This window comes from Haematobia irritans, chromosome 4 (genome assembly GCF_050003625.1).
Source record: "Haematobia irritans isolate KBUSLIRL chromosome 4, ASM5000362v1, whole genome shotgun sequence".
Taxonomy (NCBI): domain Eukaryota; kingdom Metazoa; phylum Arthropoda; class Insecta; order Diptera; family Muscidae; genus Haematobia; species Haematobia irritans.
The window spans coordinates 142,017,642-142,032,823 of record NC_134400.1 but is presented as its reverse complement, the minus strand read 5'-3'; the positions used below and the strand labels follow the sequence as shown (position 1 = coordinate 142,032,823).

At 36.7% G+C, this 15,182-nt stretch overlaps 1 protein-coding gene and 1 long non-coding RNA gene across 9 annotated transcripts in view; one reads left to right on the top strand and one right to left on the bottom strand.

Moving 5' to 3' along the window:
* zormin overlaps positions 1-15,182 on the bottom strand; it is a 517,259-nt gene that overhangs the window by 189,680 nt on the left and 312,397 nt on the right. The window lies entirely within an intron of this gene.
* On the top strand, positions 4,800-5,667 carry LOC142233173 (uncharacterized). The gene is made up of 2 exons (XR_012721342.1): positions 4,800-5,362; positions 5,428-5,667. It is a non-coding gene; the product is annotated as an uncharacterized LOC142233173 (long non-coding RNA).

Genomic DNA, 15,182 nt, shown 5'->3' with positions numbered 1-15,182 from the left:
GGGCTTGTTTATTTATTTTTGCATTCGTTTATTCTAAATTGTTTATAACATATTCTTATGGGTGTTGTGTGTTGTTGATTTTTCTATAGCAATTTTGTTTTTTATAACTATAAAATTTTTTCATATTTTTTTTTTCGCTGAATTGTCGTAGTTTTTTTGTTTTTTAAATATGTATGTATGTTATTACACATTCACTGGAAAAACTCAATGAATTTCAAGAATTGAAAAGAAGAATTTGTTTCTCGAAAAATTTGAATGTTTTTTGTTATGTATTCATAGGAGCCAGTGATTTTGTAGCCTATTATTTATAGAATACAACATCTTGTTGTTCTTGTTTGTTTTGAAAATATTTTGATTTATTATTCGTCGGTTGAGAGGCAAGAATTATATACATAGTTCGGTATTTCGTACAAAATTTTTTTGGTTTAGGTTATTGGTAAAGAAAATTATTTTTTTATATTTTGGAAAAAGTAAAAAAGTCCACACTTGCATAAAGTTTAAAAGCCAGAAGTCGATTTTTTAATTCTTATAACAATAGCTATTCGAGGTTGACTTTTTACGGGTATAATTTTTTCTAGACGTGGGTATAAATTTCAATGACCTACAAATAACTTCAAAGCTAACTAAAGGAGTAGAAAATTTTCATAAATGGTTCTCAAAAATGGTAGGAATGAATTGCAGCATGCTAAATCACCACCATATAATGGTGATGGGGGTATAATAAGTTTTTCATTCCGTTTGTAACACATCGAAATATCGATTTCCGGAGAATTTCTAATACGATAAAACTATGTCCGTCTGTCTGTCCGTTGTTTGTTAATCACGCTACAGCTTTCAATTTTTCTTTTTTTGTTCGCAGGCAGATCAAGTTCGAAGATGGGCTATTTCGGTTAAGGTTTTTATATAACCCCCCCATATAAACCGACCTCGCAATTTGGGTTCTTGGACTTATAGAAACCTAGAGGTATTTTAGGGCCTAAATAGATGTGCCGAGTATGGAGAGTATCGGTCTATGGTGTGCTATAGCCCTCATATAGACCGACCTTAGACGAGGGCTGGATCAAAGAGCGTGTACCAGGATCCTATCATAGATACCCCAACTTTGCAAACTTTCAAAAGCGAGAGAAGCTGGTCGAACCGTAACAAACCCAGGGAAATAGCCAAAGAAAAGGTCAATTAAGCAGCAGAAGTTATATTCCTTAGAAGAAAAAAGAAGTCTGAAAGAAGAGTCCAACGTCGGTACATTCCAAAACCTAGCTGAACTCGCATGGCTAATTAGCCATGCGACAAGGCGAAATTTGTCAGTCCTCCAGGAATAGACTCAAAACTTGCTTACTTCGAGCAGACGACAAACGATGTCATGATAACAGTACGAATAAGCCGCCTTATTGCAAATATTGGAACACCGAGAGATTTCAAATAGAAGGAGAGTTATAGTACAAGGAGAGTTTTTTCGGAGACAACAGAAAGCATACACCTATATGGATCCGAAATCTGGGAACCGACGTACCCGTGAGAATAAACTGCTATTCGAACAGTGAACAGAAGCCCTGATGGTCACATCAGCGTACCGCACAGTATCGGTTGACGCCATAGTAGTGAAAGCGGAAATGGTCCGTGTAGAACTTTCGGTAACTTAGTCGAAAAAAGAATTTTCTTGCCAACAAACAGAACGGAACAAATCCGACAGGGAACATTCAACGAGAGGCAATGACAGAATGGAGAGAAACGTGAGAAGTGCCAGGTGGACACATCGGATTTGTAAAGATATTCCAATATGGCGAGACAGATAGCATGGTGAAGTGCCAGCTAATAAACTGCCCTCCTTGGAGAGGCGAGCATTCCAGAGGATCACAACAGCGTACCGTACAGTATCGGCAACAGCTGTACAAGTGATAGCGGAAATGGTCCCAGTAGAGCTTGAGATAAATGGCTGGGAAAATCATTTGAGAGACAATGGAAAAGTGGCAAGAACACTGGAGAAATGAGAGAAGATGCAGGTGGACATATCGGCTTATAACAGATATTCAAGAGACAAAGCGATTAAACTGCTCTGCGTGCAGGGGAGTGCAGACCCGAGGCGAAACTGAGTGAAGAAATTCCTTTCTTGCCAACCAACAGGGTGCCACAAATCCGAGAGGGAACCGCGAGAAATAATGGAAAAATAACAAAAATGATGGAGAAACAAAAGAAGAGGTGGATGAATCCATCGGCTAATAACAAATATCAAATGTGGCGAAAAAATCTAGGAAAGAAGCCGAAGAAGAGGACAATAAGGCGGAAGAAGTTATTTTCCTCAGAAGAAAAGAAGTCTGAAAGAAGAGTCCTACGTCAGTACGTCCCACAACCGAAGGGAGCCACTGTGGTGTAATGGTTAGCATGCCCGCCTTGCATACAAAGGGTCGCGGGTTCAATCCCTGCTTCGACCGAACACCAAAAAGTTTTTCTTCGATGGATTATTCCCTCTCAGTAAGTAATGGTGACATTACTGAATATTTTTCCAAGCTTCTCTAAGTGATTTCACTGCAATGTGAAACGCCGCTCGGACTTAGATATAAAAAGGAGATATATTGTCATTGAGTTTAACATAAAATCGGACAGCGCTATGTGAAAAGAGATAAGTTCACTATTGTCGTATCACAATGGACTGAATAGTCTAAGTGAGCCTGAAATTTCCGGCTGCCACTATACCTAATCTTCACTACTTCATTACCCAGATACAGTGCAAATACGAGGAAGAAGAAATCGTTGCTGATGCTGATCATATTTTTAAACCCTTCACCATAGGATGGGGGTATATTAACTTTGTCATTCCGTTTGTAACACATCGAAATATTGCTCTAAGACCCCATAACGTATATATATTCTGGGTCTGAGGTGATCTGAGCATTTCCGTCCGTCCGTCCGTCCGTCCGTCCGTCTGTCGAAATCACGCTAACTTCCGAACGAAACAAGCTATCGACTTGAAACTTGGCACAAGTAGTTGCTATTGATGTAGGTCGGATGGTATTGCTAATGGGTCATATCGATCCACTTTTACTTACAGCCCCCATATAAAAGGGCCCATAAATTTGGCTTGTGGAGCCTCTAAGAGAAGCAAATTTCATCCGATCCGGCTGAAATTTGGTACATGGTCTTAGTATTTGGTCTCTAACAACCATGTAAAAATTGGTCTACATCGGTCAATAATTATATATAGCCCCATATAAACCGATCCCCCGATTTGGCTTGCGGAGCCTCTAAGAGAAGCAAATTTCATCCGATCCGGCTGAAATTTGGTACATGATGTAAGTATATGGTCTCTAAAAACTGTGCAAAAATTGGTCCACATCGGTCCATAATTATATATAGTCCCTATATAAACCGATCACCAGATTTGACCTCCGGAGCCTCTTGGAAGACCAAAATTCATCTGATTCAGTGACAGTCTTTCATAGAAATTTCTACGCAATCCATGATGGAGGGTACATAAGATTCGGCCTGGCCGAACTTACGGCCGTATATACTTGTTTTCAAATGAAACCGATGGACAGAACGACGCAGAGAACTGGAGAAGTATATTCCTACGAAATATAGTATATATATGTGAGAAACGAAAGCGGCATTCCGGACGCAGAGTAAGATAAATATAGGCCACGACAGGGTCCACGATTGTCGATTGTGATGGAGTCCGGCACACGACATCAAAGATTATAGATTTAAGGAAGATAGGAAATTGGCTTGCGTCATACCAAATGTTGCATTTACCAGATTAGTTTAATACATGTTTGTAATCTTTTAGTAGTTTTTCGTTTTTATACCCACCACCATGGTGACGGGGGTATAATAATTTTGTCATTCCGTTTGTAACACATCGAAATATCGATTTCCGACTATATAAAGTATATATATATATTCTTGATCAGGGAGAAATTCTAAGACGATATGACCATGTCCGTCTGTCTGTTGTAATCACGCTACAGTCTTCAATCATGAAGCACTCGTGCTGAAATTTTGTACAAACTCGTCTTTTGTCTGCAGGCGGGTCAAGTTCGAAGATGGGCTATATCGGTCAAGGTTTTGATATAGTCCCCATATAAACCGACCTCCCGATTTGGGGTCTTGGGCTTATAGAAATCGTAGTTTTTATCCAATTTGCCTGATATTTTAAATCTAGGTGTATTTTAGGACCATAAAGAGGTGTGCCAAAAATGGTGAGTATCGGTCCATGTTTTAGTATAGCCCCCATATAGACCGATCTCCCGATTTTAGTTCTTGGGCTTATAGAAACTGTAGTTTTTATCCAATTAGCCTGAGATTGGAAGTCTAGAAGTATTTTATGACCATAAAGAGGTGTGCCAAAAATGGTGAGTATCGGTCCATGTTTTAGTATAGCCCCCATATAGACCGATCTCCCGATTTTACTTCTTGGGCTTATAGAAACCGTAGTTTTTATCCGATTTGCCTGAAATTGTAAATATTCTTGTATTTAAGGCTCACAAAAACGTGTGTCGGATTAAGTTTTTATCGGCCCATTTGGTAATGCCTCCATATAGACCGATTTCACTTCTTGAGAGTATAGAAGCCGCACTTATCATGAAAATTGCTTGAAACTCAATGTAAAATTTCCAGATTTTATTTCTCGGGTGAAAATCTACAGATTTAAGATTTCAAATCAAGACGTTATTTTATAATTTTCTTGCACACTTACAACACACAGAGAACATATTGGTTGAAAATTGATTGTTGCAATAAAAATTCTGCATGTACAATGAAATCACAGTTGTGTCAATCAATTTACATTATTTACAACCTTAATTCGTCCCTACTGCCATTTGACGATTATTATTATAGAGTTTTGTTTGTAATACAAGTCAAATAGTTGTCTGAACTAAATGTCTCTCTTTTTAAAAATGTTGATTGAATTCGATACGCGCAACCAACCTCAAAAAAACCTTCATAACTGTCGCTTAGTATTCAGAACTTACAATTGATATTCACAACCGAATTCCTTTGGAAATATTTTTCAAATGTCATTAATATTGTTAAAAAATATTCAATGTTGAAGGAAAATGTGTCTTTTCAATTTAAAACAATAAAAATAACTGAAAACGGAGCATTTTCAGCCGGTTCTAAGTTTATTTGAACTCTTGGTGGATTGCCTATCAAATATTTCCATGAACAACTCGCGCAGTGTGGAACTGTTCCAAGTACACCATATTTGCTACGAGTCATATAAACAGTTCGTATCTTCAATTGTTTGGGATCGAGTTTTAGATGTGGAACAATTTTATAGTGTCAAAATGTAAAAGTTTTGAACCATTTTACAAATTTAAAGCGGCTCTAATTGGAATTGAAAACCCTAAGGAAGTGATGCTGGCGAGTATGTTCTTATTTATTTTTTAAAACTCTACACTAATTTTCTGATTTAATTTGTTGCGTTTTTAGACTGGCTATGTCATCCCATTTTATGGTATACCATCATGTGCTCAGTTCTGACGCCATTTATAAATACTTGTATACTAAGAGTTCCAAAGATTTAACTACCATTGCCTGTCAATTCTGCAATCCATGCTGGAGGGTGTACTTCTAAAGGTGTATATTTTTAATTGTTAATGTAATGTAATTTTATGTACTTTTCTATCATTCAAAAAATATGAATAAAATATAATATTCTGAAGGAAAAAATCATTTTCAATTCGGTTAAGGTGCTAGTAAAGTTGGTTGATATAATCAAATAAAGAAAGGAGCAACGACCAATTCCATCGTCTAATACAACCAACTCTATAGATAGTATCAGTTGGATTTTCCATAATTCGTTTGAGTCGACCGAATTTGTCGGGTGTCACAACTGCTAACAGATGGTTGCTGCAACTGCCAAAAGGAGGTTGGCAATAAATTCGGTTATCACAACCAATTTGTATTCTCTGTGAAGAGATGTTAATGATTCCTCTAATACTCAAACAAAAATGGTTCTTATAAATCCAGAATCTGATATAGTCTTCATAGGTAAAATCTTTAAATTTAGCTTCGTAAAGTGTACTGGTTGAACTGCTCTGCTTGATTTGTACTCAAACCCTCTGAAATTTCAAAGGAAACCCTAATATTTGATTCATGGTGGTGGGTGTTTAATTTTATTTCTATAGAAATAAAATTTTGACAAAATTTTCTATAGAAATAAAATTTCGACAAAATTTTCTATAGAAATAAAATTTTGACAAAATTTTCTATAGAAATAAAATTTTAACAAAATTTTCTATAGAAATAAAATTTCGACAAAATTTTCTATAGAAATAACATTTTGACACTGTTTTCTATAAAACTAAAATTTTGGTAGATTATTTTTGGCTCGAGTGGCAGCCATGATTATGAACCGATATGGACCAATTTTTGTGTGATTGGGCATCGGCTTTATATAACTATAGACCGATATGGACCAATTTTGGCATGGTTATTAGCGGCCTTATACTAACACCACGTTGCAAATTTCAACCGGATCGGATGAATTTTGCTCCTCCAAGAGGCTCCGGAGATCAAATCTGGGGAACGGTTTATATGGGGGCTATATATAATTATGGACCGATATGGACCAATACTTGCGTGTTTGTTAGAGACCATATACTAACACCACGTACCAAATTTCAACCGGATCGGATGAGTTTTGCTCCTCTAAGAGGCTCCGGAGGTCAAATCTGGGGATCGGCTTATATGGGGGCTATATATAATTATGGACCGATGTGAACCAATTTTTGCATGGTCATTAGAGAACAAATACCAACACCATGTACCAAATTTCAGCCGGATCGGATGAAATTTGGTTCTCTTAGAGGCTCCGCAAGCCAGATCGGGGGATCGGTTTATATGGGGGCTATATGTAATTATGGACCGATATGAACCAATTTTTGTATGGTTGTTAGAGACCATAAACTTATACAATGTACCAAATTTCAGCCGGATTGGATGAAATTTGCTTCTCTTAGAGGCTCCGCAAGCCAAATCGGGGGATCGGTTTATATGGGGGCTATATGTAATTATGGACCAGAGATGGTCTGTATCAAACTTTTTTAGGTTTGCGACTGTCGCAAAGTTGTAAACGTCGTAAACGTCACATACGCGTCGTAAACGTAGAAAAAGTAACAAAAGTCGCAAACTGAAAATACTTTAGTCGTGTCGGCTAGGCAGCGAATTCGATGATATCCAAGACGATGGTATGTGCGAAGAAGTTTCAATTCTTAGGAATGTTCACAATTTTCGGTTTTAGTCCCCACATTTTCCCTATTGCCTTTTGCACGAGTACAGGGTAACCGTGGATTTTCTCGTCCTTTCATAGCTTTAAGTTCAGTCTTCTGTCCAATATAACTCCAAGGTATTTTGCACACTCACCAACGGGAATTTCGATATCACCTAAGAAAATAGGCTTGACCATGGGAAAACTTTCACAAATTTCTGCAGAAACTCACAGCGAATGCTGTCAAACTAAATTAAAAAATGTTCAGGATTTCTTCTATTCAAAATTTGGTTTTCTACAGTAGGTTTACGACTTTTGCGACATACGTATTATACCGTCGCAAATGTATGTCGCAAAAGTCACAGTTTGTGACAGGCCAACCCTGTTATGGACCGATATGGACCAATTTTTGCATGGTTGTTAGAGACCATATACTAATACAATGTACCAAATTTCAGCCGGATTGGATGAAATTTGCTTCTCTTAGAGCAATCGCAAGCCAAATTTGGGGGTCCCTTTCTATGGGGGCTATACGTAAAAGTGGACCGATATGGCCCATTTGCAATACCATCCGACCTACATCAATAACAACTACTTGTGCCAAGTTTCAAGTCGATAGCTTGTTTCGTTCGGAAGTTAGCGTGATTTCAACAGACGGACGGACGGACATGCTCAGATCGACTCAGAATTTCACCACGACCCAGAATATATATACTGTATGGGGTCTTAGAGCAATATTTCGATGTGTTACAAACGGAATGACAAAGTTAATATACCCCCCCATCCTATGGTGGAGGGTATAAAAACAAAAACAAAACCATTCTGTCTAATTTAATATGATTTAGCAAAATTTTATTGGATATTCTCCTCCTTTTGTGTGTAACACTTTATATTCCTATCAAATCAAAAATATATTGTATCGACAAACGTCAGAGGTATACAGGCACAATAAAAGTCATAACCTTCACCTACACCCAATCCCTGCATATGTAAAAGCTAAGACGTAGGTGATTTATTTTATGATGTGGGAATAAAAAAATAAATAAATTTCAGCCATTCCGATTTACTGGGCCAGGGACACATGTCACCACCATCTTCATCATTGCCTCCTAACATATTCTCTATAGCCACACAAGTAATCATCAACAATATCAAAATATTTTTTGAGCGTTTGTGGGAAATATCGACAGAATGATGATAATAACACATATACGTATGTATGTAGTCAATATATTTGTGTGTATATGTTTTACTTTTTTATATAAACCAGAGATGTAGCTATAAAATTTGGCCAACAGAACGAAAACATCAACAAAACATCTCAAACCGATAAGTAAAAGTTCTAAACATTTGCAAAATCACTTTGTAATTTGTATTTCCTTTCTTTCTACTCTTTTTCTTCATCTACGTACTACGACGTAGCCACCAGTTTTTTTTTTTTTTGTTTTGTTTACATTCGTAAAATTGTTTGGCAAGATTTATTTCAATTTATCTTCTTTTTCTTCCACTTTCTGTAATGGCAATCTTGTATATGAGGCCCGCGAATCATGCAGTTGCATGCTCGTGGTGCAATTTCATTTTCAAACACTTGCGGCCAGAAGATGTGTTGTGTGTAAATATTTGAAAATTTATTAATTTAATGGTTTTTGGCATTTATTCATATAATCAGTATTTCGTCGGTGGCTCAACAAAGTCAACAAAATTAATCGAATTAATTTTCTAAAGAGACTGCCAAAAGGCATTTAGTTATATGCCGTTGCACAATTTCAAAATGGAAAATAAACAAAACATTGGATTACATTATATGCAGATTTAAATTTTAAAATGAACCATACAATATTTAACCCATCGTTGCATGATTTAATTTTCGCATCGATAAACATTTTTTTGGAATGTATTTTTATGATACCAAAACCCAATTTCCGTTCAATTCTAACAAAGTCTTACCAAAGAGTATAACTAACGTGATAAGAATGAGAAAGAAAAAACAAACGAACGGTAACATGTTCAAAACAATAGCGTCATATAGGGAAAAGAGTAAATAGTAGAGGTCTGCATCGAATAACTTATCACTACATGTATGCAATTCGCTGTCGAATATAGTACATACACTGTCTTTCTCTCAGAGCGCAAGTAGTGAAGTGAAGAGAACACTTGCTTGTCAAGTACCACCAAGTACTTATCCGAAACAATATGTGTTCCGAAAAAAAAGGAACAATAAAACTGCAAGTACTTGAGAAAAAGTACAATATGGATTCTCTTCACTTCACGTGGTACCACAAGTATTTCTCAGTTATGTGCGAAACAAAACTTTCCATTATTATTAATCATAGATATGTATGTATGTCACATATTTCATATATTTATGTATGTCACACATATCTTAACGTTTGCCGTTCTTTATAACGAACCGAAAACATACATTATGGAGAGTAACTGTTTTTTTGTATTTCTGAAACTACACGTGGTACATGGAGTACTCTATGAAGTTTTGTTCTCGCCAAATACTCGACGTGATCACTCTGAGTACACGTCAATAAGAGAGAGAGAGAGGAATATGTGTTTGTTGGTAGTGAAGACATCAGAGTAGCAACAAGAAGTTACTCGTGGCTTTTGGTGTTCATCAAAATATGTACCAATTGTTCGCAACTCTCTCAAATAGATGTACTCATGTAGCAAGTACACGTGTACTCTGCATTTACAAATGGAATTGTGCAGACCTCTAGTAAATAGCATATCATATCGATGTCCTCATACCTGAGTACGCTAAGTCGACTTAGCATTTTTTGATGGAGTTCGTTCTTTTTCATTCGGATTGATGTGAATTGCATCCTGGCAAAAGTTCGAATTAATTGGACACTTCTATCAAAAGTTATGGTTAATATTGTACGTAGGCTGTGACTAAAGTTTTAAAAATTTCCAATCCAAAAAGGGCAAAATGCTTTGTTCGGTCTAAAGTGGTCTAAGTAATTTTTAGTCATGTTCCATAATCTCTATTTCGAGTTCGTCCATACTAAAAAAAAATCTACAATAAACGTGATTTTAAGACCAACAAAAAGTGAATTTATATCTTATAAGGGTTTTGAGGAATTCAAAAAAAAAAACAAGTAATGAAAGTCTAAAGTCGGGCGGGGCCGACTATATTATACCCTGCACCACTTTGTAGATCTACATTTTCGATACCATAACATATCACATCCCTCAAATGTGTGGGGCTATATATCAAGGTTTGTCACAAATATATACATTTAAATATCACTCGATCTGGACAGAATTTGATAGACTTCTACAAAATCTATAGACTCAAAATTTAAGTCGGCTAATGCACTAGGGTGGAACACAATGTTAGTAAAAAAAATATGGGAAACATTTAAATCTGAAGCAATTTTAAGAAAACTTCGCAAAAGTTTATTTATGATTTATCGCTCGATATATATGTACTAGAAGTTTAGGAAAATTAGAGTAATTTTTACAACTTTTCGACTAAGCAATGGTTAAATCGCCACAAGGAAAATGTTGGTATTTTGACCATTTTTGTCGAAATCAGAAAAACATATATATGGGAGCTATATCTAAATCTGAACCGATTTCAACCAAATTTGGCACGCATAGCTACAATGCTAATTCTACTCCCTGTGCAAAATTTCAATTAAATCGGAGTAAAAGATTGTCCACTGTGGTCATATGAGTGTAAATCGGGCGAACGATATAAATGGGAGCTATACTTAAATCTGAACCGATTTCAATAAAATTTGGCACACTTTACTACACTACAAATTGTACTCTTAGTGCACAATTTTAACCAAATTGGGGTGAAACTCTGGCTTCTGGGACCGTATTAGTCCATATCGGGCGAAAGATATATATGGGAGCTATATCTAAATCTGAACCGATTTCAATAAAATTTGGCACACTTGACTATAGTACTAATTTTTCTTCTTGTGCAAAATTTTAAGCAAATTGGGGTATAACTCTGGCTTCTGGGACCGTATTAGTCCATATCGAGCGAAAGATATATATGGGAGCTATATCTAAATCTGAACCGATTTCAATAAAATTTGGCACACTTGACTATAGTACTAATTGTTCTTCTTGTGCAAAATTTTAAGCAAATTGGGGTATAACTCTGGCTTCTGGGACCGTATTAGCCCATATCGGGCGAAAGATATATATGGGAGCTATATCTAAATCTGAACCGATTTCAACCAAATTTGGCACGCATAGCTACAATGCTAATTCTACTCCCTGTGCAAAATTTTAACTAAATCGGAGTAAAAGATTGTCCACTGTGGTCATATGAGTGTAAATCGGGCGAACGATATAAATGGGAGCTATATTTAAATCTGAACCGATTTCAATAAAATTTGGCACACTTTACTACACTACAAATTGTACTCTTAGTGCACAATTTTAACCAAATTGGGGTGAAACTCTGGCTTCTGGGACCGTATTAGTCCATATCGGGCGAAAGATATATATGGGAGCTATATCTAAATCTGAACCGATTTCAATAAAATTTGGCACACTTTACTACACTACTAATTGTACTCCTAGTGCAAAATTTTAACCAAATTGGGGTAAAACTCTGGCTTCTGGGACCGTATTAGCCCATATCGGGCGAAAGATATATATGGGAGCTATATCTAAATCTGAACCGATTTCAATAAAATTTGGCACACTTGACTATAGTACTAATTGTTCTTCTTGTGCAAAATTTTAAGCAAATTGGTGTATAACTCTGGCTTCTGGGACCGTATTAGCCCATATCGGGCGAAAGATATATATGGGAGCTATATCTAAATCTGAACCGATTTCAACCAAATTTGGCACGCATAGCTACAATGCTAATTCTACTCCCTGTGCAAAATTTTAACTAAATCGGAGTAAAAGATTGTCCACTGTGGTCATATGAGTGTAAATCGGGCGAACAATATATATGGGAGCTATATCTAAATCTGAACCGATTTCAATAAAATTTGGCACATTGGACTATAGTACTAATTGTTCTTCTTGTGCAAAATTTTAAGCAAATTGGGGTATAACTCTGGCTTCTGGGACCGTATTAGTCCATATCGGGCGAAAGATATATATGGGAGCTATATCTAAATCTGAACCGATTTCAATAAAATTTGGCACACTTGACTATAGTACTAATTGTTCTTCTTGTGCAAAATTTTAAGCACATTGGGGTATAACTCTGGCTTATGGGACCGTATTAGCCCATATCGGGCGAAAGATATATATGGGAGCTATATCTAAATCTGAACCGATTTCAACCAAATTTGGCACGCATAGCTACAATGCTAATTCTACTCCCTGTGCAAAATTTCAATTAAATCGGAGTAAAAGATTGTCCACTGTGGTCATATGAGTGTAAATCGGGCGAACGATATAAATGGGAGCTATATTTAAATCTGAACCGATTTCAATAAAATTTGGCACACTTTACTACACTACAAATTGTACTCTTAGTGCACAATTTTAACCAAATTGGGGTGAAACTCTGGCTTCTGGGACCGTATTAGTCCATATCGGGCGAAAGATATATATGGGAGCTATATCTAAATCTGAACCGATTTCAATAAAATTTGGCACACTTGACTATAGTACTAATTTTTCTTCTTGTGCAAAATTTTAAGCAAATTGGGGTATAACTCTGGCTTCTGGGACCGTATTAGTCCATATCGAGCGAAAGATATATATGGGAGCTATATCTAAATCTGAACCGATTTCTTCCAAAATCAATAGGGTCCTATTCTGAGCCAAAACACATACTTGTGCCAAATTTGAAGTCGATTGGACTAAAACTGCGACCTAGACTTTGATTACAAAAATGTGTTCACGGACAGACGGACATGGCTATATCGACTCAGGAGCCCACCCTGAGCATTTTTGCCAAAGACACCATGTGTCTATCTCGTCTCCTTCTGGGTGTTGCAAACATATGCACCATGTTCCACATAATACCATGTTCCACAGTGTGGCGCAGGGTATAATAAACAAGTTCGGCCAGGCCGAATCTTATGTACCCTCCACCATGGATTGCGTAGAAACTTCTACTAAAGACTGTCACCCACAATCGAATTACTTGGGTTGCGGTAACACTTGTCGATGGCAAGGTATCTTAACACCGTCTTATAAATTGTAAGTTAGTCCATATGGGGTATATATTTAAACAAAAAACAAGTATATACGGCCGTAAGTTCGGCCAGGCCGAATCTTATGTACCCTCCACCATGGATGGCGTAAAAACTTCTACTAAATACTATCATCAACAATCGAATTACTTGGGTTGCGGTAACACTTGCCGATGGCAAGGTATCTTAAAACTTCCTTAACACCGTCTTCTAAATTGTAAGTTAGTCCATAAACCGAAAACAGGCCGATTAAATGCGTAGATAACTCAGTTCGATAAAATTTTCTATAGAAATAAACTTATGACAACATTTTCTATAGAAATAAAATGTTGACAAAATTTTGTATACAAATAAAATTTTGACAAAATTTTCTATGGAAATAAAATTTTGACAAAATTTTCTATTGAAATAAAATTTTGACAAAATTTTCTATAGTAATAAAATTTTGACAAAATTTTCTATAGAAATAAAATTTTGGTAGATTTTTTTTTGGCGAAATGGACAAATTTTTTTGTGATTGGCCATCAACTATAAATAACTGTAGACCGATATGGACCAATTTTTGCATGGCTGTTAGAGGCCATATACTAGCGCAATGTACCAAATTTAAACCGAATCGGATTAATTTTACTCCTCCAAGAGGTTCCGGAGGTCAAATCTGGGGATCGATGTATATGAGGGCTATATATAAATGGACCGATATCGACCAATTTTTGCATGGTTGTTAAAAACCATATACTAACACCACGTACCAAATTTCAGCCGGATCGGATGAAATTTGCTTCACTTAGAGGATCCGCAACCCAAATAAAGCCGATTGCCAGATTTATATGGGGGGTATATATAATTATGGGCACTTTTTTCGGTGTGGGTTTCATTGCACCTTTCGGCTTCTACACACTTATGCAGGAATAACGCACTTCCATGGTTTAGAACATCATCTGTTGTTCTCGAGTTTAGCTTTTTCTTAACGCCTTCTTGCATGACATTGTATATATCGATGTCTCCATTCCAAAGTGAATTTTACAGGAAACAAGTTCAAAGTTTTTATACCCTCCAGCATAGGATAGGATAACACATGGAAATATTGCTCTAAGACCCCATAAAGTATATATATTCTGGGTCGTGGTGAAATTCTGAGTCGATCTAAGCATGTCCGTCCGTCCGTCTGTTGAAATACCGGTAACTTCCGAACGAAACAAGTTATCGACTTCAAACTTGGCATAAGTAGTTGTTGTTGATGTAGGTCGGATGGTATTGCAAATAGGCCATATCGGACCACTTTTACGTATAGCCCCCATATAAACGGACCCAAAGATTTGGCTTGCGGAGCCTCTAAGAGAAGCAAATTTTATCCGATCCGGTTGAAATTTGGTACGTGGTGTTATTATATGGTCTCTAACAACCATGCAAAAATTGGTCCACATCGGTTCATAATTATATATAGCCCCCATATAAGCCGATCCCCAGATTTGGCTTGCGGAGCCTCTAAGAGAAGCAAATTTCATTTGATCCGTCTGAAATTTGGTACATGGTGTAAGTATATGGTCTCTAACAACTGTGCAAAAATTGCTCCACATCGGTCCATAATTATATATATATATATATAGCCCCCATATAAGCCGATCCCCAGATTTGTCCTCCGGAGCCTTTTGGAGGAGCAAAATTCATCCGATCTGGTTGAAATTTGGTACGTGGTGTTATTATATGGTCTCTAACAACCATTCAAAAATTGGTCCACATCGGTCCATATTTATATATAGCCCCCATATAAACCGTTCCCCAGATTTGATCTCCGGAGCCTCTTGGAGAAGCAAAATTCATCCGCTCCGGTTGAA